At 38.8% G+C, this 25982-nt stretch overlaps 1 pseudogene; it reads right to left on the bottom strand.

Annotated features, from left to right (window-relative positions):
- Positions 1 to 1891: 1891 nt before the first annotated feature.
- LOC136233636 (uncharacterized) lies at positions 1892 to 25304 on the bottom strand (annotated as a pseudogene).
- Positions 25305 to 25982: the final 678 nt, after the last annotated feature.

The following is a 25982-nucleotide window of genomic DNA, read 5'->3' on the forward strand; positions in this document are numbered from 1 at the left end:
TTAAAAGCTAAATATTACCCTAGGGAGGACTTACTTCTCTCCAAATTAGGCAATAATCCTAGTATGGTTTGGAGAAGCATATGGGAAGGCATTAGTATACTGAAAACAGGGGTCAGATGGAGAGTGGAAAATGGTAGATCAATCAGAGTTTGGGAGGATGAGTGGGTTCCTAATCTAGAGGGTTTTTGCATAAACTCCTTTTTGGTCCCTGGAATGGAGAACTTGATGGTAACGGACTTATTCCTTGAAAATGGGAGGGGGTGGGACATCCAGAAACTAAATGGATGCTTTAGTGAAGTGGAAGTGCGGGCTATAAGTGATATTATCTTGCCATACAATGCAGGGGAAGATATGAGAATCTGGCATTGGTCAAGGGATGGACACTACAATGTTCACTCAGGCTACTTATCAGGCATGGGGCTAGTAGAAGCTAGCAGAGTTCATGGGGGCTGGAAGAGATTGTGGAAGCTGATGATTCCCCCTAAACTGAAACAGTTTATTTGGCATCTGTGTTCAAAGTGTTTACCCACTAGAGCTCGGTTGGCCCAGAGAAGAGTCCCCATCTCAACTGAATGCCCAGTATGTGTGGAGCAAGTAGAGACAGATAACCATTTATTTGTTGATTGTTGTTTCGCAGGTGATATATGGCGTGTTGCAGGCATTCCTGTGCCGAGAGTGGAGAACAGTTACCTTGACGAGTGGCTCCTCCAAGCCTTGAGTAACTCAAATATGGAAGAAATAGTCAGAATCTGTTGTGCACTCAAAGCAATCTAGGACCACAGAAACAGAGTCCTATGGCACATGAGATGGTGGCCAGCAGACATGGCTTGGCGAATCAGTTTAGAGGCTGTTCAGGATTGGAAGGCCTTTCAGCAGAAGGCGCCACCTTTGGGCAACCGACTCACACAAGCTACACACATACAGATGGCACCGCCGAGGGCCACCCAGCCACCCCTGCAAGCACATGATATACAGATGAGAGGTAACCACTTTTTGCCAAATCCTCAACATAAATGGTATACGCCTAGCCCGGGCTTTATCAAATGCAATATAGATGGAGCCATTTTCAATGAATTAGAAAGTAGTGGTATGGGAGCAGTGATTAGGGATGAAATGGGAGTTTTTCTCTTTTGTAGCAGTAGTCTTATCCCAAGCATTAAAGAACCACGTGTCATTGAAGCGCTTGCAATCCGCACGAGTTTGTTATGGATTGCTAATTTGGGTTATTCTGCTGTTATCTTTGAATCTGATGCTAAGGCTGTGGTAGATGCTATACACTCTGAAAAGCAGGACATTTCTGAATTTGGCATGATAGTGGAAGATTGTCGAGTCCTGCTAAGATCCACCCCTTCTTTTAAATTAGCTTTTATTTCTCGCTTAGCGAACAGTGCGGCTCATTTGGTAGCTAGGCTTGCCTGTTCCAATGCTAGCGATTTTGTTTCTTCTGTTGTGCCAGATTGGCTTGTGAACACTATTTATATGGATGCAAATCCATCATCTATTTGAGTGTCTTTTTCTGGTTAAAAAAAATGTTTAGTTAAATTTAAAATTTTACAATATAATACTACTAGTTAAATATAATTTATAAAATACTAATATATATTTAAAAACAAAAAAAAGCTATTATAATTCTTAAGTAATACATCAACCTATTAAATATAAAAAAAAATCAAAATTATTTAAATATGAAAATAAACATCTAAATATCAACGTAACTACATTTGGATGAGTATCTAGTATCAACATAAACTATACTAGATTTTGACCCGTACAATGCACGGAATCTTTTTTATATATATTTGTAATTTTATCAACTCAAATAAATGTATACTATAAATTAAAAAAATATGAAATAGATTTATTTAAACATATATCTAACATAATGAACTATTTAATCAATATTATTAAAAACTTCTACATTTTGGGTACAATTTTGTGTTTCATTTTCCTCATCACAAATAAGGAATTTCAATCCTTTTTTGCTTGTACATATATTTGACCATGGCTAAAAACTGGTCAAGGGAGATATAATCCAACATGTGCAAGCGACTGACTTTAGCTTTTATTTATTGTCATGGCAAAGCAGACAACCAATGGATATTATTTCCGTTGAATTCTGAATGGTAATTTTATATCTGAGGGAGTCAAAGCAAGTCGAATAATAAAAACATTTTGTCCAATATTACAACCCGCAATTTTCCTTACTTCAATGACATGTGTTCCTAATTGAGTTACCACTAAACGTGTGTCATTACATAAGCCTGAAGTTTGATCTATATTGCGAAGTAGCATGACAGGTATTCCAATTTTCAATTTCAACTTGTGATTCAGCAAGCTAGATGATTTTATACTATTTAGAAACTCTGGACTGTAGACATCATCCTGGCTTGATGAAGCATTTTCAACTCGACAAATAGTATCTGAACTTAAATAGCATACTTCATCACCTGGCCAAGCAGACAACATGTATTCATTGACTCTATTTACAATATCCAATGTTGGGGCAAGAATTGCACGTTCTTGTAAGTACTTTGGACCGACACTATTCTCCAACAAACTTGGATATGTGCTTTGGACAATTGCTCCAATTGGATCCCCTTGTATCTTTAATGAGCAAATCTTCAGGTATGCAAAATGTAAATTCACCATCATTTGGCTCACCAACTGTTCCATTCCCAATGCTTAAAATCCATTCAGAAAACCATCTTAACTCTTTTGTATCCTTAAGTGTGTTCTCAGATTGAAGTCGCGTGTTTTTCGTTAGCTTAAGCACTTTACAGCATTTCCATAAATAAGAAGCATTTATAGTAGCAGATACTATATTTTGCCTACTGCCTTTTGGACAGGTAATATTTGTCTGAAGTCTCCACTAAAAACAACACCTTTCCCCCAAATAGCAAATTCATGCTATTACTGTTATGAAACCATAAGATATCTCGTAAAGTTCTGTCAAAAGCTTCAAAATAATGTTTATGTACCATTGGCGCCTCATCCCATATAATAACTTGTGCTCTAATAATAAGCTCAACCAAAGGACTTCCTTGCTTGATGTTGCAAGTTGAATCTTCATTTATAACAATGGGTATACCAAACCTCGAATGTGCAGTTCTGCCACTAGGCATAATAAGAGAAGCTATTCCGCTTGACGCTACTGTGAGCATAATATCACCTTTAGATCTCAAAACAGATGAAAGAGTTCTCCATATGAATGTCTTCCTAGTACCTCCGTATCCATAAACAAAAAAACCCCACCATCTTTCTTTCCTATTGCATCGGTGATTGTTTGGAAAACCATTCTTTGATCGATGTTCAACAACAACATAAGATTTTGGCTTTCTTCTACCAAAGACCATCTATCATAACGTTCATCTTGAATGAGACTGTTGCTTCCTTCATAAGTAAGATCTACATCTGGGAATGGTAATGTAGGGTAATCCCTCAAGCTTCTTCCATTTCTATTCAGGATTTTCTCTATCTCAAAAAGCGTGAGATTCTTCAATTGCTCATCGTTCATCAGTAGATCTATAAAAAGAAATATGAAATATTAGTAAATATTCTACTTTTACACTATTTAGTTGTACGATTATATTATGTATATATGTTTGAAAATTAATGTAGTCTAAAATGTATCACCTTGATTATTAAGGAGATTTCTTTGACAATGTAGAATGTAATCGGAAGATGTCGCCATGTCTGATTCCAAACAATTCAGGCCTTGTGATGCAGTTAGAAAATAGCAAAGAAGCAAACAATAAGCGGAGAAAATGACCTGTTCCCCAAAAAGACGCTTCTTCTATTGCATATATGTACTCTTTATCATCATCAAGTAAACCCAATGCAAAGCACGCCTCTTTAAATGTGGGGTATAAAACACCATTCACAGTTTTAATGTCATCATATGTGGTCGGCCCCTTTACAACATTCAATAATATTCTTAGATAGTATAATTCTCCTGCCCCAGGATAGACGTAAATTATTCTACCCACACTCAGACCGCGTTGTTTAGGGCACCATTTCTTGACATTTTTTACTGTGATGGAAGTTTGATCGATTAATTCAACTACTTTCCAAACAAACTTATTTGGAAACTCAACATAAGTCAATTGTCTTACTTCTGGGTATTCCTCATTTGCTTTCATCCATTATAAAAACATAGTCTGTACTTCCCCACCTTTTTTTACAACATCCTCAATCGGATCATCATCATCATGGAATACGATACTTTGTTGGTCTAGAAGATGAAATGTAAGTCTTTCCACAGCAGGTTCACGGTAATTGATTGGAAATGCGAATATTCTCCAAGCTGCCTCACAAGGAGAAATGTATCTATAATCATAATACATTTTAACTTCGTCCTTTGTGTCTTCTTTATCACAGTTTCCCTTTTTTTTGATAAAAAGCAGTAGTTATTCGATCATTGCCTTTGTTTATGTACTTAAACAAATATTTGATTGCTCTATGTCGGTTGCACCATTCGACACTAATATGAGCATTAAACTTCAGTAACAACTGACTATTGTATGGCACCACAAATCTATTATCAAGAAGAATGTGATTTTTCTCAACCGTCCTCCCATTATTCCTTCTTATATACACTGGATATCCATTTTCATCAATGGGCGTCTCCTTATTAAACTTTTTGGGGAAGTGTTTGGTACATCTTCCATTTTTCATGCACGGAGAGTGTACACTATCAACACCATATGGGCAATGAATCATAAATTTTTGTACTATCTCATATAATTGCGGCTTCTCAACAATATCGGGAATCTCAGCACAAATAATCTTTTCAATGTCCTTTCTAGATGGATGTTTGTCTTCTGGGTGCAAGAACAATAATATATGTGCATGAGGGAGCCCACGTTTCTGGAACTCAATTGTGTAAATTACTGGAAAAGGAAACATATAAGAGTATATAAAGTAATATATGTTTTTTACATTTCTAAAAAACGTGTAATGTTTTAAAAAAGATGATGGCTTACATGCTCTTACTCTTCTAAAAATAGCTTTATTTTTCAAATCGTGAACAAACTTATCCAACTTCATCTTAAAAACTCTTGTTATTATATCAGGTCGGTCTTCTGGTCTCAAGTTATCTTTCTCAATGCATCTTTGTATTTCATGCCACTTTGAATTACATGTGAAAGTAATAAAGATGTCTGGATATCCGATCCATCTAGATATTGGCATAGAATCTTGGTAGTTTTGTATCATGTACCTTTAAAAAGTGGTAAATAATTGTATATCAAATAATTTTAAAGAATTATATTGTATCACGTATTTATATATAATAGGTGTTTCAACAATTTTAAAAATACGATCTGAATTATTAAGCATAATTTAGAAATATATGTACCTGGCACTGCTAACATATGACGATGGTAGAATGATCCTTTTTCCACTTGAAGATGGATTGGTTTCACCTCTCAATACCGCTTCTGATAATCCCTTGTATAAATTCGCTCTGAGATTTTTTTGGTTATATCTAATGAAGTTCAATCTTTCTGCCTCTATCATTGTGTAAGAATCAACCAAAAATTACTGAAATAACTTCTTTGAATTCAAAATTGTTGAACGTTCATTGATTCGTTATTGGATCCTGAAGCAAAAAAATTCATGCATACTAATTGTCTCTCTTTTTCCTTTTTTTTTATCCCCACTAAACAAAATATCTTTTCAAAAACCATCTTCGCCACGTGGAAAAAGCAATGGATATTGCATTGGAAGATATGAGGGGTGCAACTCATTGATTCTCTTAAGCATACCATTCGTACTCTCCACTATAATATCTCTAAAGTCTTCCGCAGTATCAACATCTTCTACTATTAACCCTGCAACTTCTAAAGCACTTGGCAAATTATACCTACGACCATCTTTATTTCTACCACCAATCAACTGTAACTTCACATCGCAACATTCATAATCTTCCAATTTATCTCTAGCTAATCGAAATGATTGTGCTAAAATATTATGCTGGTCTAGCATGGTTTTTAATCCTGAATAATTGAGTGGTCAAATTCCTTCTTTGATTTTGAAGAACTGTAAATAACAAATTAAAAATGTTATATTTCATTAAATGTTTTTTATTTTGCAATGTTAGTAATAACGAATCAATTAGAATCATACCAGATAGATCCTACACTGTTTGGAATCTCATTTTCAGTGTCGTAGATATATAGCTGAACGAACTTTGGATTTGACCCACTTTATGGTAGGAGGATACCAATCTTATGACAATTTTGACCACTAAGTCTAAATACATATGGACCATTTCCATTGTTCAATGATGAATCAATTTCCCCCCCCCCCAATTGATGTAAAAGAGAACATCATATTATATGCTCATATGTTTTCTAGAAACTTTTTACTTCTAGGATCCATTCCAAATAGGAGATTCTTCAATGTGTCTGGTGCATCTTTCAAGTATGGTATTTTAACTTTTCCACCACCGCAACATAGTGTAAATATAGGAGTAACACAATTTTGTCTTTTATGAATTCGCTCCTCAAACCACATCAGTGCACCACAATTAGAACATGAATATTCTAGAGCGCCCAAATCCAAAATATCTAAATTGCAGAAAAAATAGAAGTGAAAAACACTATGAGGTAGACCAAACAAAAATTAATACCAAGATTAGAGTCCTTTTCACCTTGGTTTATATTTGTCGGATCTTTTACTTGTTGAGAAGTTGAGGATGAAGAAAAATAATGCTTCGCTGGAGATGAGATGGTTAGTATCAGTATAATACAAATCAAATAATATAATACTTTCCAAAAAAATGTTAATATTTAATATCGTTAGTAATATCTCGTGGATGAGTTGTTCTTTGTAAAAAAGTATCATTTGAATTTGAATTGACAGTATATATTTAAATATATATAAAATGTAGATGTCTAATTTATTCAAATCATACTGTAAATATAAGATATGGATTAAAAAAATAACTGGATAAAATATTTAAATTAAAGAAGAGCGAATGAATATTTAAAATTTCAAATAATCACATGTTTGAATACCTTCTTGTTCCAAAACATTATTGATGAATCGTGTTTCTTGCATCTTGTTTTTTCTATTCAGTCTTGCTTCACGATATTGCAAGTGTTGATTCTCCTTTCATATCAAAATTATGTCCAAATATCATTATATGAGCATAGCTAAATATTCATTAATTTTCTTAAATAGAATTTGTAATTACTTGTCCAGACGTGGAAATTCCATTATCTCTATCATCAAGACATGTATAGGAGTTTTTAAACCTCGTTACACGAAAATGAATAATATTTATGTATTTAATTTTTTTTAAACAAATAAATCTATTATATAATACCATTATAACCATACGATATATAGATTTTGGAAACTCTTATAAAAAAAATGTCAATAAATACCTATATTATATTGTAACTAATTAACTTTATCTATAGCAATTGATATGTGAAAATAAATGGAAAGTATAAAGCAATAAATATATTCAATTTTAAATAGTTACCTGTTTGTAACATTTAGTGTTTAAGATGTTGTTTTGTGAGGACAGTTCTGATATTGGCAATAGAGAAAAATAGCGTGTCTCTGCACGAGAATGTTGAATATCATTATTAATTAATAAAACAATAAATTATTTTCAAAACAAATAGAAATACATATTACCATTAGTTATGTCTTGCAGATGAATTCGCTTGTATGCATTGTATAAGAAAGCAGTGATTGTGCTACTTTTAACACTTCCATCTTCTAAAAGGTACATTTTTAAAGAATAACTAAGAGATACCATCGCGTTAATGAAAAAAATAATTATAGAATGGAAATAATATTTATTCATAAACCAATAATAAGCAAAGAGTTTAAATAAATATGTATATTAATGCTAAACAATATTTTTCATGTAATACCAATCACTGATATAATAAATGATATAATAATAAATTTATTCATGGTCAATAGAGGAGGAGAAGCAAACATGGTTAATCTTGAACTGTAAAAGAAGAAGCAAGCATGATTAATCTTGAACTGTAAAAGAAGAGCTATAACTATAAATTAGTAACATAATTATTTATTACAAAATATAGTATTATTAAAAAACTTACTTTAAACAACTTTTTTTACTGCACGTCTTTAGAATTTGATATAGATACAGTCTTTGATCTGCATATTTCTTCCACTTTCATTTCAATTTGATTTTCTGGAATTTGCACCAAATTATAGTGATTTGCATACAAAAACTTGCATTTGACGATCTTTTGAGTTTACGAAATTGTCTCTGAATTGTAGTGATGTTCACACTAAAACTTGCATTTTATAATCTGACAATACAATATATCTAGTAAATAAAAACTTATGACACAATCACGCAGCAAATGAACGCAAATAAAAAAGTTGATTACCACATAATTTTATAATTTTGAGAAAAATTCGAAAACAAATATTTTTTCCTCTGAGAAACTAATTAATAACATTTTGAGTTCTTCACATGGAAGAAATTAGGGGTGGGCAAAAAAACCGGTCAAACCGGTAACCAAACTGAAAACCGGTAAACCAAATGGGAAAAGCAGGTTAACCGAACCGATAGTTTTCTTTTAGGGTTGAAAAAATAGTTTGGTTCGGTTTTCGGTTTCGGTTTGAAGTGTACAAAAACCACGGTTAACCGAACCGTTTAATATATATATTTAAAAATATATATTTATTTATTTATATAAAATACTACCATTTATTATTATTCTACCTATTCTAATTTATATCTTTTGTAAATACTTAAACATAAAATACTAATTATATATTGTCTATCCAAAAACTGACCTAAAGGCTAAAATCTAAAAATTAAAAACCCTCGTTTGTTTTATCTTCTCTTGCTTCATCCGTCGCAACTCAAAATCGCGAAAAACCTTTGTTCTTCTCTTGTCTTGCGTCGTCCGACGCACACAGCACCACCGAACACACGCAGCACCACCGATCGCACGCCGCACCACCGAACACACGTCGCACGTAGCACCACCGACCGCACGCACCTTCCGATCTTCCGATCTCGCTTCGTAGCGCATCTTCAAGGTAAGAAACGTTTCTGACTTTTATCATATATAAATGGCTATGTATAAGAGGAAATCATGGTGTTTTTTACTTTTCATACTAGCAAGTTGTGGTTCCAGACGAAAACTAGTTACTAATACTATGTTAGTGATTGAAGTATAAATTTCACTTTTGCTCTGTGTAGTTGACGAAACCAAGATAGCATGTTTCTTGAATATAAAGTTTTAGCATATGTGCATGCTAGAGCAGACAGATTTTGTTGGATTAAGTTGATGTTGATGTTTAAAAATTTAAATTGTTAAACATTTTGATGAATTCATGCTTTTGAAATTATATTTGCTTTTAGGACAAAGGAAAATCTACTGCTACTATCTATTAAAGCAACACATTTATCCGTTGAGTTGTTAAATTCTTATTTTAAAAAATATTAACTTAAATTTTTTCATTTTAGTTCTTTTGGGTGTAATTTTTACATTACACATTTTCTACATGTAGCCTCAAAATCATTCCTAAACTACATACATCAACATTTTTAACTTTTCAATTGCATTATTTAGAGCTCTTGCCATGAGGATCATTCCAAGTTTTTGTTAATGTTTATACGGTGAACTCAGAATTTTCACCTTCTTCACACTTTGATGACCCGCGAGGCTAAACCGGGTCATACTCATTTCGTAGGCCCAGCCCATACTTAGACCTATGGTCTAAGATCGGATGAGACCCGAATAAAGGAAGCGGGCGCAGCGAGTAACCGCCCCGAATGGGACCCGAATAAGCGGAAACGGGTGAAGCGAGTAACCGCCCCGAATTCCTAAACGGAGCATCAAGACTCCCACTCAGAACCACGTTCGTTGCCATGAAAGCCATGAAAGGGACATGGCCTAAAAAGGGGGAACCGCCCTCAGAACGTGGCCCACTAAGGAGTAACCGCCCTCGGCGGTTACCTAAAAAACACCTATAAAAGGCCTTAAGAACGAGGGAAAAAGGTACGCTCACATTTTTCCCCGCAATACTATTGTCAAATTACCAACCTTCTTACAAAAACTGACTTGATCGTCGGAGAGTTTTCCCGGAGATCCTGTCTCCGGTTCTGTTTTGCAGGTAACTCTGGCAGAGAATATCAAATCGGATCCGGCAAGTTATCATTGGTGCGGTGAAGGTGGACCTTTTTTACCAACATTTGGTTAAAGGTACACGAAGAACATGTCAGAACCATCACGAACGACCGGTGTTACCACTAGATCAACCAGTATGAACTCCAGGGGACCACGGATTACGAATTCGCAACCTGCAAGTACACAGCCTGTGGTGCCTAGCTCATCGGGTCCTTCGGGACAATTGAGTCCCTTATTGGAAGTCCAAGTGCAAACTGAGATGGAAATGTCCAATAGTGATTTCGTGCAGATGGCAGGACAAGTCTTGGCTTCGAACATGAGCCAGGCGGCTGGAGATCGAATGATTAATTTACTAACGGCCCTCGCCGAACATAATACCGCCGTGGCGGCTGCTCCTCAAGAACCTGTGGTTATCTCAACACAATCACCGACTATCCCTGTCATATCGGCCCTCCCGCAGCCATCTCAGGCGCCAAATCAAGTGGGCCAGAGTAGTCGCACAAACCCACACAGCCACCCGAGCAACTACTCGCACCCAGATCTTATTACGACGATACATCCGACCTGGCAGCCATCCCAACCGTTGCCAGGAGTGCAAGGCACTCTTCCGCTACAGCAAGTGGAACCTTTTCCTCACAGACATTCGGAGTTGATGACTCCTGGGTGAGAGCACACATGGAACTTTGATCCTATAACGGGACAGCGGTTAGTCCCCCAACAGGCACACGTCTCAACACCGATGGGCGGGTGGATGCCACCCAGAATTCACCAGCAGCGGATGGAAGAAGTTCGGCGAATACTCGATGTTGACTTAGAAGATCAATTACGAAGCATGATGGAGCGAATGGGGTACTCGCCTAGGCCGAGAGCAGAGGTCCAGAGCGATTCACCTTTTGCCCTTTCGTTGCGGGAATTCATTCCAGATCACAGAATCAAAGCGCCCGCGATACCTAAATACTATGGGGATCCAAATTCTGATCCTGAGGCTCATGTCAGGAACTACAGAGAACTAATGGATGTTGCAGGAGCGAGTGAAAGCATCATTTGCAGGTTATTCTCGACAACTTTGGGCGGAGCCGCATCTGATTGGTTTCGATCTTTACCCGCAGAATCTATTCACAATTGGCATCAATATAGTCGGGATTTCTGTGCGAAATTTGTGGACTGTAAAGCAGCGGATGTGACGGATAGGCAGCTGAAGGAGATCAAACAGAGGAACTATAATTCCCTAAGGGAATTTGTTGTCGCATTCAACGATATTATGGTGCGATTGCAAAACCCGGATATCGTGAGCATCCGCAACATCATGGCAGATGGAACCACAGATTGGAGTATGTGGGAGGAAATCATCCGCAACAAGCCGCGCACAGTGGTCGAACTCATGAAAATAGCAAAGGAATTCATGGAAGTGGATGATGTCAACAGAGAACATAGGGCTCAAACCCGGCGAGAAAGATATGCCGCTAGATCCACTTCGGACAATCGGCGCCAGACCCAGTCCAAAAGTAATTTTGTTCGAAGAGGCGATCGCCCCTTTCAAAGTGGCGGATATCAGACACCATTAAACATGACTCGCCAGGAGGTGTTACTTTGGATCGAAAAGAGCCCCCTGAAGAAGGATGTGCGGTTCCCCGAGGTAAAAGGTCGAACCAGTTTGGGGCGATATCCTAACAAATATTGCAGGTTCCACAGATTGAACGGCCACGACATGAACGATTGCTATGAATTGAAGAAGGAGATTGAAAGGCTGATCGAAAGGGGCAAGCTGAATCAATTTGTACGAAAGGAGACTAGTGACGAGAAAGCAACGTTACCACATGAAGAAGAGGCAAGGCCCGAAAAGAAGCAGAAAAAAGGAGTGATAAACGTGATAGCCGGCGGGATCTATGAGCCTCCAACAAAAAGAGCTCGCCGTGAACAGTGAAAAAGCAACACTCATAGGGGGGATGCCCTCAATTACTCATTCGCGCGAATCACGGAGCCGCATGCGGATGCTTTGGTGATTACAATGGCTGTAGAAGGATGGGACGTCAAGCGGGTCCTTATTGATACTGGCAGTTCTTGTAATGTTATTACTCGGACTGCATTCAACAAGTTGGGAATTAATAACGAGCGAGTGGAACATACATTCATGGATGTAACGGGTTTTGGGGGTCAATCCTCTCAAACAAGTGGACAGGTGGTGTTGGAGGCAGAAATGGGCGATAAAAAGCTAAAATGGCGAGGTGATTTAGAATTCGCAATTGTTGATCTTCCATTGGCCTACAACATAATTCTGGGACGCCCATTCCTGTCAGAAACGGAGTCGCTCATCTCAATGAAGCATTTAACATTACATTTACCAACACACCAAGGGCGAGTCATAGTTGAAGGTGATCAACTTGTATCTCAACAGGCCTATACATTGTCACTTGAACCAAAGCCAAACGAGGAAGATAGGGTAGAGGAGAAGTTGCCAGCGGAAGCATTGGGAGAAACGGAACTATTCGCCATCTCAAGCGACAAAAATGTGCGAATAACGACGGGCCTCCCCGAAGAAACGAAGAAAGCCATTGCCGAGGTGCTGGTCCAATGTGAGTCGACATTTTCCGCCCCAAATGAAATACTGAAAGGAATAAGTCCAGACGTAGCAACCCATCGTTTGAATGTAGACAAAGGTGCAACCCCAGTGCGACAGAAAAAGAGAGGACATGCTCCTGAGCGGCAAAAGGCGATTGAAAAAGCAGTGGCGGATTTGCTAAAGTCAGATGCAATTCGAGAAGTCACCTATCCGGAGTGGTTAGCCAATGTGGTGCTAGTCAAAAAGCCAAATGGAACGTACAGAATGTGCGTCGACTTCAAAGATCTGAACAAGGCATGTCTGAAGGATATGTATCCGCTTCCTAACATTGATATATTGGTAGATGGAACTGCAGGATATGAAGCTTTATCATTCACCGACGTGAAATCCAGTTACCATCAGATACCCATGGAGAAGGCGGATGAAATCAAAACATCGTTCATAACTCACCAGGCGACTTATTGCTTCAAGGTGATGCCCTTTGGATTGAAAAACGCGGGAGCAACATACCAGAGGATGATGAACAAGATATTTTCAGACAAATCCGGCGAGAACTTCTCGATCTACGTTGATGACATGATCATCAAAAGCAAGAAAATGCAAGACCACCCGCAGGATATCAAAGAAATCATGGAAGTGCTAATCAAATATGGCCTCAAATTGAACCCAGAGAAATGCACATTCGGAGCAAGAGCGGGAAAGTTCCTGGGTTTCATTGTTAGCGGCAAGGGAGTTGAGGCGAATCCCGAGAAGGTTAAAGCAGTAATGGAGATGAAAACGCCGAGGAGCATAAGAGAAGTACAGAGACTAAATAGGCGGTTGGTGGCATTAGGGCGATTCATATCATGCTCAGCTAGGAGATGTCTACCTTTCTACAATGCCATCAAAAAATCCAAGTCCTTTGAATGGACGCCGGATTGTCAAGAAGCATTCGAGGGGATAAAGCGATTACTGTGTTATCCGCCCTTAATGAGTAGGCCGGAGGATGGAGAAGATTTATTTCTCTACGTATCCGTCACCAATATGGCGATATGCACTGTGATGGTGCGAGAAGAAGAAGGGCAACAATATCCAGTGTACTACGTGAGCAAAGTCCTGAAGGATGCAGAACTCCGGTATTCGAAGTTGGACAAAATGGCCCTCGCAGTGATAACCACGGCGGCTAGATTAAAACCATACTTTCAGGCGCATACTATCATTGTGAGAACTGGCATCCCAATGCGAAAGGTATTACAGAAACCTGACGCATCCGGCCGGTTGATGGAATGGTCAATTCGCCTGGGAGAATTCGATATTCGCTATGAAGGGAGACCAGCGCTAAAGAGCCAAGTACTCGCCGATTTCGTGAACGAATTCACCTGGGATGACGATGAATGTCCGAAGGCACAAAAAGAAGAGTGGAGCATGTACACAGATGGGGCATTATCTACAGATGGAGCTGGGCTGGGAGTCGTCATCAAGGGCCCGGAGGTTATTCGCCTGTGCTATGCAGCAAAATTAACTTTCAAAACTACCAATAATGCCGCAGAGTATGAAGCAATGATATGCGGATTGAAGTTGCTCAATGAACTCACCCCAGAAAGAGTGGTAATCTACAGCGATTCCAAACTCATGATAAACCAGATCACAAAAAATTATCTGGTGAAACAGGAGGAGCTAGTAAAATACCATCAGGTAGTCGGCAGATTGACACAAGAGTTAACGCACAAGGGAGTCGTTTGGGAGATGGTGCATGTTCCGCGAGGCCAAAATACAAAGGCTGACGAATTGGCAAAAGCAGCGACAAGTAGAGAACCATGGAGTCAAAAGGCATGCAATTTGGAAATAAAATCGGCACCAGCATTCGAGGTCGATCAGATTATGGTCATCGAAGAACTGGAAGACGATGAAGATTGGCGGATGCCCATTCGCCAATATCTGGAGCAGGGAGATTTACCGGTTGATAAGAGCTTAGCCAGAAAGCTAATTGGGCAGTCGGCTCGATACTCAATTCGGGATGGAACTTTGTATCGGAAATCGTACACATGTCCATGGTTGAAATGCATTAGTCGCAACGAAGGAGACTACGTGCTGCGAGAATTACATGAAGGAATTTGTGGCGCGCACGAAGCTTCGGCGGCGTTGGCAAGAAAGGTCAAACTAATGGGATACTACTGGCCCAAGGTGGTGGAAGATTCCCAGAAAATGGTTGCGGAATGTCACAATTGTCAAATACATGCGAATGAAAAGCATGTTCCCGGAGCCGAACAAATCGCTATAATGACGGCGTGGCCATTCGCAACATGGGGAATCGATATAGTGGGTCCATTCCCAGAAACGACAAAGAAAAGGAAGTACTTGATAGTCGCAGTTGACCACTTCAGCAAATGGGTAGAAGCGGAGGCAGTAACCGCACAAACACCTGAGCGAATGATCGAGTTCTTACGAGAGAACATTATCATGCGATTTGGAATCCCGCAAAAGCTTATAACCGACAATGGCACCCAGTTCAACTGTGCCAAGTTCAAAGCATACTGCGAAAGCATGGGGATCAAAAATCATTTTTCTTCCGTAAACCATCCCCAATCGAATGGTATGACGGAGGTTACCAACAGGGCCATGATTCAAGGCATCAAGAAGCGGCTAGGAGATAAAAAAACAGGTTGGGCGGATGAGATACCCCATATGTTGTGGGCATACAGAACCTCTGTAAAGGCAGCAACAGGCGAAACACCTTTCTCGCTAGTTTATGGAGCCGAAGCAGTCCTACCTGTTGAAATCAAGTCGCCCACAGATCGGATAATTTATTATTGCGACACACAAAATCCTATCAACATTAGAGATGCTTTGGATTCTGTGGAGGAACGAAGAGAAAAAGCTTACATGCGAATGGCAGTATACCGCAGTAGAATCAAGAAATATCATGACAGAAGAATGCGAAAAGTAATAATCAACGAGAACGACTTGGTCTTGAAAAAAGCGGATAAAATACAATCCAGAGATGGCAAAGGCAAGCTGGGCGTCAACTGGATCGGACCATACAAAGTATCCAAGAAGCTGGGACCAGCCACTTTTAAAATAGAAGAAATAAGAGGAAAGAAGCTCCCGCGCACCTGGAATCTAGAGAATCTACGCCTATATAAAAAGGCCGAGTAGTTCGAGGAAATGACGAGTACTCTTTTTCCTTTTATGAGTTTTTCCCATTGGGTTTTCTGATAAAAGGTTTTAATGAGGCTTTGATCCCACACAGTTGGTGTACCTATGTAATAAACCTTTTCTCTTTATCAATAAAGGTATTCAATTATTACATTTATTCAATATGTTACGCCCGAATGCGGATTGTTCTTAAAAACACATAAATGTGTTGCCTATTAAAGAAAGGCGGATGCATGGTTACGCATCACTCGTAAAACCCTTAGGGTTAAACTCAAAAAACACATAAATGTGTTGCCTATTAAAGAAAGGCGGATGCATGATTACGCATCACTCGCAAAACCCTTAGGGTTAAACTAAAAAAACACATAAATGTGTTGCCTATTAAAGAAAGGCGGATGCATGATTACGCATCACTCGCAAAACCTTATGATTAACCTTATGATTATATTATTTTCGAAAGAAAAATAATAGAGTAAGGCATAAAATTAAGCGAATAAACGAGTACTCAAAAATTGCAAAAAGGGTTTGGCCACCCTAGCGAAAGCAAAAATTACTATGAAGAATTACAAGTATGAAGTCGGCAAAAGGCAAGGATCATACATGAAAATAAAGTGACAATAATCGCACGTATAGGCAAGGCAAAGCGGCAAGTGAAAGAAAATTAATATATACGGGCAGTTTGTTACATACAAAAAGTCCAAATATAAATTAAACTATGCTACGGCTTCCTCTCCTTCACCCCTACTGCTTTCCTCGCCTCCAGTGACTCCCTCATCTCCTCCAGTGGGCGGATCTACTTCAAGCGAATCCTCAACCCTCGGATCAATAACTGCTTCAGAGGGCGGTACCTCTTGCTCAGGCTGAGAGATGTCCTGCGGTGCCCCTTCTTCCGCATTCTGGGTAGGGATCTCGCCGATAATTGGAGATTCCTGAAAACTCTTCCAATCTAAGAGGAGTACCTCATCCATATCAACATCCTCGGCTTCCAGCTTGTCCCACTTCTCAGTTAAATCCTTTTCAGGGATGGGAACCTTGGGGCGGTTAAGTACGAGACCCTGATGTCCATGCTCATAAGCGGCATGAATCCGCTCCCCATACCAGTAGATGCGGGCACCATCTTCAGCCAGAATTTCCTCAGCACTCTTCTTTTGTGTCTCCTGGGAATCAGCTAGATCATCGAGGGCCTTTCGCAGCTCATCGGACTTAGCCTGAAGAGATTTAAGAGCCTCCTCCTTCTCGCTCACAGCCTTCTAAAGGGCGCCTTCTAGGACCTTCACCTTCCCTTGGACATCATCATAAAGCGACTTCTGAGTCGCCAATTCAGTACCAAGATCTTCCAACTCCTTGGCTCGCTCGGCATCCCTTCGGAGAATGCCCTCAGCGAAATTGATAATCTGCATATAAGACGGCTCACGAATAAAAAAGGGCGAATAGAAATAGGCGGTTACAATGGACGCAAGATCCTTGAAAGAGAATGACAAGCAACAATATACCTCTACAGAACGCTTCTCGATCCCCTCCACAGCGGTAGGGAGCGGTACTTGTTCGCGCACACGGGAAGCAGAGGGAAGCCGCCCGAGGACATTGCATATGGAAGAGACAATATCCTTGCAAGAAAAACTCACGGCCATGCCAAAGGTCCTAGTCCACCATCCGCTGATGTCGGGAATTGGCTGCAAAGGCATAAAGAAAAATATCAAGAGAACAGCAGATAGCTCATGAGGAAAAAAGTAGCAATATAGAAAGAGGGAATAGATCAGGATACCTCATGAATTGGGGTACTGCTCTTTCCTTTGGATGAGGCGGATACGGGTGTACCGCCAACAGTAAGGGACACGGAGGTGTTTTTCTTCTTGGGACGAGAAGACTCTGTATCCGCACTTATCTTCCGCTTCCTCGTCAAAGGAAGATCCTCGGAGGCAGAAGCGGGACCTTGTGAAACGGAGGCCCTTACAGGAGAAGCCGCCTCAATGGAAGGAATCGTTCCTCCAGAAGAATCCGTCCCTACAACGGAGGCAGTTCCCGCCATCCGCTTCTTCCTTCTCGCTAAGGCTTTAGCCTCCCGATCTGCAGCGATTTGAGATAAAGGATCACCCCTGCAAAGGGTTAAAAGAAATCATCAACTTGGAAATAAAAAGTACCTTGTACAAAAACGCGATAAGGGATATAGACCACGCGATCCCCCTCGCGGTAGGCAATCGCTACTCGGCTCCTTAGCATATGGAAGGCCTGATCATATGTCCATACAAAAGGAGGGGTACTCTTCAGGAACTTGATGACGGCGGATTCTTCCTCGCTGGGATAAGCGAAGTTCAAACTCTTCACATTGGGCCGGCCCCAATGGCGAAGGAAGTTCGGATTTCCCTCATTAAACTTGATAAAAAAGTAAGAGCGATCCCACTCGCGGATCTTGTTCAGTTTCTCGTCAAAACCATAGTATCCGCTCTGGCGGATGAAAGTGAAATACCCCGCCGAACTCTTGAAATGATGAAGCTTGGATAAAATTTTAAGCGAGAAAGGAACCTCCAAACAATCCGCCAGAAATTTATCCAGGGTCAAGTCGGCCCATCCATTTGGATGTAACTGCCCGGGTGCGATTCCGTAACCACCGAGGATGGAAGCAATCTCATCCGCCAGCGGATAAGTGAAGCCGCAGATAATCTGGGCGACGAAAATGGTGAAATACCCCTTTGGGTAATCGCCCGGTCCTCTATCCTCCCCGGGAATGATGGTCTCGAGACCTTGGAGCCAAGGATATTGCACCCGCAAATCCTCAATGGTCTCGCGACAAACTAGGCTTCCCGACCTGTCCCTCTTTGGTAACAAACGGGGGGTTGGGACAGGTGGCGGAATCAACTTCTTAGGGTCAAAACCTAGACCCTCGTCGGTTGTATTCGCCAGGTGGAGGAAGTCAGCGGGGTGGGAATCAGACCCATGAGAACTGGTTGAAACTTCATCAACCATCTCATCAACTTCATGAGAAACCTCGCGGACGTAGCTCTCATCGAACGGTGCGAAGTCAAGGTCGGGGTTCGACATGTTGAGGAAAAGAAATAAACAGAAGTAAAAAGCCGAACGAGGTACAAATTATGAAGAGGAAAACTTACATGGGAAAGACAACACAGAGAAATGACGGAAATAAGAGGTCAACGCCGGAAAAGATGACGCCGGAAAAGAAATAACGAAAGAGGAAAAATTCACAAGTTTTTGAATTTTGAATAGACAAGCGAAAACGAAGCGTCCCCTATGAACAGACCCTAAAGGGCTCTTGTATCAAACTAAAGGGGAGGCATGTGATGACCCACGAGGCTAAACCGGGTCATACTCATTTCGCAGGCCCAGCCCATACTTAGACCTATGGTCTAAGATCGGATGAGACCCGAATAAAGGAAGCGGGCGCAGCGAGTAACCGCCCCGAATGGGACCCGAATAAGCGGAAATGGGTGAAGCGAGTAACCGCCCTGAATTCCTAAATGGAGCATCAAGACTCCCACTCAGAACCACGTTCGTTGCCATGAAAGCCACGAAAGGGACATGGCCTAAAAAGGGGGAACCGCCCTCAGAATGTGGCCCACTAAGGAGTAACCGCCCTCGACGGTTACCTAAAAAACACCTATAAAAGGCCTTAAGAACGAGGGAAAAAGGTACGCTCATATTTTTCCCCGCAATACTATTGTCAAATTACCAACCTTCTTACAAAAACTGACTTGATCGTCGGAGAGTTTTTCCGGAGATCCTGTCTCCGGTTCTGTTTTGCAGGTAACTCTGGCAGAGAATATCAAATCGGATCCGGCAAGTTATCACACTTTCATCATTTTACAACAATACTGTTTTATTCATGCAATAATATTTCCTGATTTTAAGAAACATGAAGCTTTTCTTTAAGATATTTTATTAGTAATTTAAGTATGATTACTTTTTCAATTGGAGGAAGATCTGTGTTATTCCTTGGGCTTATTTGTAATAGTAGTTGAACTCTTAAAATGGAAATATGTATATTCCTTACTCATAGTCAATGAGCAAATTTTTACTGCCAAATAATTTGATGAAAATTTGATGTTGTTGTTTTTAATGTACATCACATTAATCTCTAATCTTTTTTTAAGAAAGATGCTATTTCATTAGATAAATTACACCCATGCCCTTGAAATTTGCTTTACTTTTATTGTAGCCTCCTAAACTTCAAAATCAAAGATTATTACCTTTTTAACGTTGATGAAAATGGCCGCTCTAATAGCAGGTAATCCTTTATTATAGTGCTATTGAAAATGATATTCCAAAAAAAAAAATTAATTGATCTTTTTGGTTTTAAGGTCATTTAAATGATTTTTGGTTAAGAGAAAAAGTGGTTGTTTAGAGAGATAAAAATTCTAAAAGGGTGATTTAGAAAATTGAAAATAGAAGTTCCATGAGAAATGTGGTTCTAAACCACTTTAATTTTTTTACTTTTCCATTTTGAGATGAGCATCGGTCATCTTGAACGGTAAAAAATGTTGTTATCTTAATAAAGTGTAAAGATTAAAGATCATAATGTCCAGTTTTGAAGTTCAGAGACAATAATGGAAATTAATGCAAATTCAAGAGCCACCATACCTTTTTTTAGTGCTACGAAGGAATGGTGAATTGCCACATTTCTCTATACATCACATTCATCTATAAACATTTCTTTTGAAAATGCTCAAATTTCTTTATGCGATAAATTGTTCTAGGTATTTCCTTTTTTCCTATAATTTTCTAAAACTTTAGTTGGATTAGTTCTTTATAATCATGCTTTTTGTTATGGTGTGCATAAATTTGCTTCTCATAATATGAAATTAGTTGTAGAGTAGAACCAATTAAGGTTATGGTATAGAGCCTCAGATCGTTTAAGTTGGATTTTAAGTTCGAGTCCTGGCGTATATGGAAAGCTTTAATTGGGAGAGTAACAATCTAAAAAGTGTCGGATGAACCTCGAATCGTAAAAATCGGATAAATTATAAAATAAATTAGTTGTATAATGGATTCAAATTTTTTTATTCTCATGCAATAATTAATTGGGTTTGATTTGTTTTTTTTTATTTTTTTGGTTGTTGTTTTGTATACAGTTGATGTATTATATTTCTAAAAGATGTTATGTTTTTTTATTGGTGAAATGGGCAGATGTAGAAAGGAAAGATAGGATTGGAGGTCTAAAATGGCTAGATTTCTAATTCACTGACATCTTTTACTGTTTAGAGCCGTTCCAATATCTAATAGCAATAGAAATATATGCATACTATTCCATTTTGTTGCTATACTTACCGATTTTAAGAAGCTATTTCATTAATTGTGATTATGGTAAGTACTTTGTTTTACCAAATTCAAGAATGAATGTATCTTTTTAATGGGTACTCTTTAATGTCATGGTAAGAGTTTAACATTTTGTTATGCATTTTACAGTAAAGAGCTCCTAAGTTTAACATGTTGTTTATGCATTTTACAACTATATGATCCATTACGATCATTAGAAAATTATATTAATGGAGTAAATGAATATAGTTTGTCATTGAGTTGTTGTCCTATGGTTTGAAGTTATTTATTTATTTATTTTTATCGTTTATGTGGGGTGGGAGTTAAGTTTTGAATTCTGTATGATTTACCTTATACGAGGATTCGGTAAAATAAAAATCTGCCAGTAAAAGTATTATATAAGTAATTATTTTAACTACCATATTAACATATTTTAGTATACAAATTTATAATCTTATGGTTTATTTTAAATATAATTATTAATAAAATCTCTAAATTTTGTAGCTTCATAACTAAAAAAATTATAATCCATCCCGTGCATTGCACGGGTGTTCACACTAGTTCATCTTTAAAACCAAGTCAGAAAAAGTTAAATAAGTGTGTTTGAAGTCTCTTGAATTCGTTTTTGCTAGTTTACTGTTTTAGTATTCGGTTTGGTGAGCAGCTAGCTTTTAAATTAAGCTTGCCTCTTTACTTTTGGCCTAGTGTTGAACTGTTAAAAAGAAGTTTTGCTGTTTACTAAATACTGATACCTCATTTTTCCTCGGTTAGGTTTTGTTTTAGTGTTGAACTGTTAAAAAGAAGTTTTGCCTCGGTTCGGTTTTGTTTTAGTGTTGACAAAGCTTGTTTACTGAATACTAATACCTCATTTTGATGTTTGTTTGATAGCTCATTAAGGTATTTCTGTTTGTTTTCTAATGTTTGTTCGGATCTCTCACTATTTATTGTAAATTTTGATTTATTATTACTATTTTTAAATTAATTGTTATTCATTTTTTCTTTTGTTGTTTGTTTCTCTTTGTTATTCATTTCTCTTAAGTTATTCATTTTTTCTTTTGCTGTTTGTTTCTCTTTGTAATTGAGTACTCTGCTTTGTCCTATTTTCAGATGTCTAGCACGGGTGACAATGATAAAACTAAAACTACCGGCGAGGGTACTTCAAGTGCTCTGTTAATGGTGGAAAGTCTTGAGAAAACTATATCCAAGGCTACAACTCAGGAATACTGTTGTCCTAGCAAGTGCACTAGGTCCAAGTAATAAAAGGATAAGTAGATATCGTCTCCACAAGGATAGAACATGCACACTCACACTCTCATAAAAGTACGTATAGCCAAGTTTTGAAAGTAACCAATCGTTTAAGTTGATTGAAGGTGGTTTGATAAAGTATAATACTTAAAACAAGCAAAGAATTAAATTTAACTTCAGATGAGAAAAGAACAGGTACAAAGCATACACAAAAAGGTCTTAGAACAGGCACTCCACTCCTTGTTCATTAAGTGGGAATGACTTTAGCTTAAAGTATCTTTCACGAAAATCGGTTGAGTCAGGTGTCCCTTGTTCCCAACGTTCTTTAGAGACAATTAAAATAAGTCTCCTTGAGATTAATGTATCTCCAAGCTTTAAGAACAGGAAAGCATTTAGCTAGAACAACTAAAACCTTTAACATTTAATTAATTATGTCTCCGTTTCATAATTAAATCTGCTCAATGAAAGTTCAGCTTTGCAAAGAGAGTCTCCTCATGATTGCTCTTCTTAAAAACAGGTTAGCTACTCCTATTTAACGTTAATTACTCATTGAACAGCCAAGCCACACATACTTAATGAGTTTAGAGAGGAGTTAACCTGCCCTTTTTACCTGTTTCTGTTCTACTGCATACCTGTTTAGTGAATTACTCACTCATGGTTGAATGAGATAAAACAAAAGTGTAATAAAGAAAACAACAATGCATTAAAACACATAAAACAAAGTTACACAACTAGGCTTCAGATTCGGAAATCTGAATGATCAACATACAAAATGAGGGCTCCTTAAATAGCCCGAAATTGTCCAGAAATGATTGTTCAAGATAAAATAAAATAAAGAAGATATGGTTTAGCAGACTGTTATGACAGTCAGGAACAGTCTGTAGCACAGCAATCCGCCCATGCTTGATGATTTCTTCTGTGAGGGATGGTTGTTCTGCCTCCAGCATTAATTTTTCTTCCGGAAAGGTCTCCAATGATTTAAGGATGATTGATCAAGTTCTTTGGGTACAAATTGTTCCCATGAGTTCTTGTTCTCTTCCTTGTTCTTTGTTTGTCCGCACTCCTTTCCTGCTTGTTCACCGTGTGGATTCTACTACCGAACAGGCAGCTGTTTTATCACAAACAATCTGAGAAAAACAATGTATTATGAGAATGATATGTTGCATTATTGTTCGTTTATTTCCAAAATTGCTACAAAATATTATACACATTTTACACTCATCAAAATACCCCCAAAACAATGTATTGCGTGTCCTCAAGCAATGTCTTTATAGAGATGTTCCCTCTTTTCATATCAGCACTGACTTTCATGAAGGTTAGAACAGCTAGAAATATTTGCAATAGCAGGAGAAAATATGTAATCAGAAAGAACCTTATCGTTTCCAACTATCCTTGTTCACTTCTACAGTTGAATTCTAAATTTTAACATGTTTGACTTGCAGTCCGATCACCAAATCTAGGGGAATGTGTTTGGGGTATTGATTATTTCCCTTATGCAACTAATGCAAGAACAGGTGTGTCCATTGAATTGAGAATCGGTCTGTTTGACACTTTGTATAGGAACCTATACCCTCATTGGGACTTTTGCGGGTTGTAATGGGGTTAGGGTGATTGGGTGTGTAGTGAAGGCAATTTTTGGCTAATGAGGACTATCGAGCTTATTTCATTTTTTTTGTTTTTGAGCCAGAACAGAGGTGTGCGATTTCCATAATCGTTTTTGTGTTCTGTTGAACGATTTTTAGACAAGAGCTAATGATTCTTTTCTTTGTTGGCTTGTCTTTTCATTTAGTTCAGTTCACAACAGAACATGCTTTTAATGATGATTTTCTTGGCTCAAACTTTTTTTATGGATTCGACGGTCCTCACGGGGTTCTTTTTGGGATTGAGGATGGTTTGGCGGTGTTTAAGATGGTTTAGCGAAGGAAAGTGTTGGGCTCAAGTGGTTGTTCTAATGGTATGGAGAGAAGGGTAATCATATGTGTTTGTTGGGGAATATCCTAATGCCCAAATCATGCTGGTATTGAGTTCCTTTCCTAAGGTCCGAACAAGCATCCAAAACAAGTCCTGGACTTCTTGTTCAAGATCGTCCTCTCAAGAAAAAAAAGACAATGTCCGATTGTATTGGCTCAATTCCTCACTTGATTGGTGTGTTGGACTCTTAGATCTAAGGGTTGTTTCCTCAAATATGTTGAATTTCAGATTCAATGAAGATTAAGAACAGTTAGTCTTTATGAGTTTAGTTCTTTTGACCTCTATTGACTCCTTTATGCAATTATTCAAGCTAAACTATCCTTCATTATGGCCTAGTGTGATTGTTCAAAGGGGCAGCTTTTCTAAAAAAACAAAAACTTGGGAGGTGTTTTTATCGTGCAATGGTTACCCCCAAAACAATCATGAATGGTGGTAGTGCATAATATTTGAACAATTAAAATACCAACATAATACCAACATATTAAGTTCCCTTCCCCCTACACAAAACATTGTATTGTCCCTAATACAAGAACAGGTATGGGAAGAAAATATACTTAGCCGTCTGTGATATGCAAAGAAAATAGAAATAAGAACACCTTACCAGATAAAAGAATCCACACGGCGAGAGAAGAATTAAGCTTCGGTGATGGGAGAGGAGACTTCGTCCTCTCCCTTTTCATCGGGGTCTCACCAGCATTGTTCTTACCATCTGTAGGATCGGGGAACAGGTTCTTGGATGGGGATGGTGCTGCAGGAGTGTTGTTTGCTTGTTTTTTGGAAGGTGCAGGCCTGTTCTGCAATTCTTTCACTCGCAACTATAACTCAGCTATCTCCCCATCGTGAGCCTTAACCCATTCACATATGTGCCTATTGTGTTCGAACAGCTGTCCCACATAGTTCATCACTTGCCTCATGGAAATGTCCCATGCGTCTACTGGCCCTTCTCCACTATCAAGCATTCTCCGTTTGCTCTTCGGGTATGCCATCTATATTGGTTCGACATAGTGCGGCTCCCTAGAGGCATTTCTCTTTGCTGATTGTTCTACAGGTGGTTCCTCAGCCACTAGGACCCAGTTTCGTCCCACTTTATGACAAATGGAGAGCTTGTTCATGGCCTTGCAGTTGACTGGCTCCATGGTTTTAGCTAGAGTGAGAGAATGCTGGAGCGGATTAAACAGTCCCACAGTTTTCGCGATCTTGGTGATGAAAGGGCCGCATAACAGGCATTTACTGGTTGTTCCCTCAATACCAGCCAGGTGCATACCAACCCAATGTCCCACATTGATTCTCTTTGCATTGACCATACACCAAAGAACAAATAGGTCATTGCTGGTGATGTTGCTTTGGTTGGCCCTACCGAATAGAGTTGATGCTAGGTACTTCTGAAGGTAGCGCAGAGGGTGTGTTGGCAGCTGTGAGGATTTCAAATCACTGGGATTGTAGGAGGTATTTCCCGTGAGTTCATGCCAGAAGTCTTCTGCGATGAACTCGGGCGGCATTGCGATGAGGCTGTTCTTGTGTTCATCACTCATCAAGTCTTCTTCCGTGACTGCTCCCAGGTAGAGGTTAAAGGTATTGAGTGAGGTGAACATATCAACACCCATAAGACGAAATTTGTACCTCATATTGGCATCGGGGTCGGTGATTTTAGTGTCCACCGAGAA

Source organism: Euphorbia lathyris, chromosome 6, assembly GCF_963576675.1.
Source record: "Euphorbia lathyris chromosome 6, ddEupLath1.1, whole genome shotgun sequence".
Taxonomy (NCBI): domain Eukaryota; kingdom Viridiplantae; phylum Streptophyta; class Magnoliopsida; order Malpighiales; family Euphorbiaceae; genus Euphorbia; species Euphorbia lathyris.